Here is a 3,167-nt window from a genome sequence, read left to right as displayed (position 1 = left end):
TGCAAGCATTTTCTAGGAGTGAAAATGACAGAAAAGACACCTATTTTATATATAAATACACATACATAAATACATACCCTGGTTCGGTTCTTTTGAAGAAACCGATTTTTATCATATTCACACATGCAGCCCTCAAAATTTTACGCATTAATTCTATAGAAAGAAACAACGCACGACCTCACAAGAGGCAAATTAAAACACAATATTATTTTTTCACACATTGTGGCTCTTGAAAAATTTGTCATATCACACAATTCTTAAGAAATGCGCTGGAACAGTGACCAAAACTTCCTTTCATTTCGTGAAATTAACTATTTTTCTCTCTATGTTTTAAAAGTCACCAGAACCTTCTCAAAATTAATAATATTCCTGAGATTCGAAACATTCTCACATAAATGAGAGAAGATTTAACTTCTAGTCGTATTACACTTAAAAATAAAATCTCTTATTAATTTTTGTTTTACTTAAGTCTTATTTAGAATTGAGGTGCTGTAATTTTTAAATTATAATTGTTGTGAAAAAAAATTGTAATTATGAAACAAAAGTTAATAATATATAATAAATATAAATTTTAAATAATAATTTTGTCAAAATTATTAAATATATAATAGATTTTCCATTATACAAGTAAAAAATTATATCAACATAACTTTCAAACTACAACAGTTAGTGTTTATCAAACACTTTAATACTGTAACTTTTAAATTATAACTAGCTAACTTCAATATCAAACATACGGACCCTAGTTTCACTCAACACTTTTCATGAAATAATAGCATTGCTGACGGATTAGCTACTTAATTTGGGGCTTCAATGCATTGAGGTAATTACTTGATGGGACTGATGCTCCTTTGGAAATCCACAAGTTTTTATCTCAAAATGCGAAGTAACTATCAAAATTAATCGGTTCAAAAAATTATGAATGAAATTAAAACGGATCTCTAAATTGAACTGACTGGAAGTAATACTGGTTCGGTTCCAGCAAAATGCATACCCCTAATTTTGGTTTTAGCTTCACGTGTATTTTGAGGGATGAGACTCATTTTGTCTCTTGATTAGATTTATTTCTTATGATTATTTTTTTTTTTGTAAATAAACACTCTTTTGTGTCGTCGATGTTCACCTAAAAAAACCACAAACACTTGATTGTAATTGAATTGGTACGTGAAAAAAAATATTGATTGTAATTGAATTGGTATGTGAGAAAAAAAATTTATTACATGACACTTTTTAAAAAAAAAATAAAAATGTCTAATTTTATATCCTAACTATAGCCTATTAGGTAATCTACTGAGGGTAGCTAAAAAAACAATATACATGTTTTTAAAACATTTGACATCCGGTGGGGATGTCTTTTAATCTATACAATATACATGTTTTTAAAATATTTGACATTAAATATTTTTTTTCTAATGAGCATGTATGATTTTTTTTTTTAAAATCTAAATAAAGACTTTCCAAAGAATCATCCATTTTAACAATGTTCTCGCCCAAATAAACGTGACTACAGATTAATAGATCTCGAGCATTAGTGCTAATATGGTCACATCTGATTTGTGCGGAATTGAATGCGAAAAGTAAACCAATGCCTATGGCTTTACATTAATTTTTTTTCCCGAAGGCAGTTGGACAGTCATTACCACTATTCAGCCAAGACTTTACAAGCATGTGCCCCAGAATTTCGTTGGGTATGAATTACGTACGGAATAGGCTAGGTTTATGGTCCTGACACAAATTTAAAGGCTCGTATAAAAAGAATCAAGCCCTGTTCTCATTTGTAATGAAAAAGAACACTTCAGTTTCTTCGTTTTGACTTTCAAAGCTGTATCACTTCTTTAATTTCTACTTTTCATCCATTCAGTTGGATAAACGGTGAGGATAAAGAAAATTAAATAAAGTGATTTGGCTGATCTTCTGAATTAGAAAAGAGGGCTGCTAAATATCAAGAATAATGAGAGAATGACGAGAGAATTGTCTCTTCTCTCTCTCTGCTGTCAGCTTTTTTTTTTCTCTCTCTCCTCCCACCACATGCTTCATTCTCTCATCCTTCTCTCGTTTTTCTTGATACTTAGCATTTTTCATCAGAAAAAGCTTGATGTGTCACTTATATCTTGAGGTACAATTCTACTTGTGTACGTACGGTGGAATTGAATTTTGTTATTCAAAGCCAACCGAAAGTTAGACAATAAGGCAATAAGGAAAATGAAAGTTGCCTACACGAAAGAAGAGAAATGGAGAAGGAAGAATTTTGCTCAATAACATTTTTAATAAAATTTTTGTCATAATGGCTGAATCCCACATGTTTGAACACTTTGAATCCACTTTGATACAATATTGAAGTCCAAAAAAGTCAACATATGGCGGTGGTTCACTCACATTGATTGTGGTAAGGTACTTCTGAGGTTGAGAGAGGCTTAACATTGACCACTTATTCGCCTATTCCACCAGTATTAGAGCGTCATTTAAGTTCACCAACATTCCTGCCTCAATAATCTAACGGGAGAAACGGATTACTTGTTCTATGACCCAGCACCTGATGTGTGAAGGGGTGATTAGTTGTTGGGTTATCTCACATAAGCTATATAAAGTCACTTGGATTTGGATTTGGGAATAATGATTGATTAACATAGATTGAGTCAATCAATATTGTTGATTGATAATTAATTAGTCGTTAAATTTATAATATATTATAAAAATAGAAACAATTGCCAATCACAAAGCTAACACAAATTTCTCGAGCGCAAACCTATTGCAGTTCTCAAAACTGTCTATTTTTTTTTATTTTTTATTTGTTTTTGGAAAAAAGAGAGAGAGTAGAGAAAACCCAAGTAAATTTATAACTTTCATACTTTCCTATGATTTAAACTCCGTTGCTCAAAAACCACTCGCTAAACCCTAGCCATGTAAAGTGCTAAATAGGGATAACAAAATGATTCATGAAATTACAAAAGGTATTGAATAATTCATAGAATAAAGAAATGTGAACCAATCAAGTGATGATCAGCTGATTTTATTGACCCCGGGAATTTTCCTGGTCAACAGGGCCAAAATCTCAAAATTATTGGCGGATGAGTCAAAAACTCTTAACATTCAAAGGAGAATAGGCTCTTATCACTTTGTCAGTCATCTTCTTAAAAGCTTTAAAAGCCTTATATATTCTTTTTTTT

Source organism: Citrus clementina, unplaced genomic scaffold (genome assembly GCF_000493195.1).
Source record: "Citrus clementina cultivar Clemenules unplaced genomic scaffold, Citrus_clementina_v1.0 scaffold_4, whole genome shotgun sequence".
NCBI classification, from domain to species: Eukaryota; Viridiplantae; Streptophyta; class Magnoliopsida; order Sapindales; family Rutaceae; genus Citrus; species Citrus x clementina.
This window is presented reverse-complemented; position numbering follows the sequence as displayed.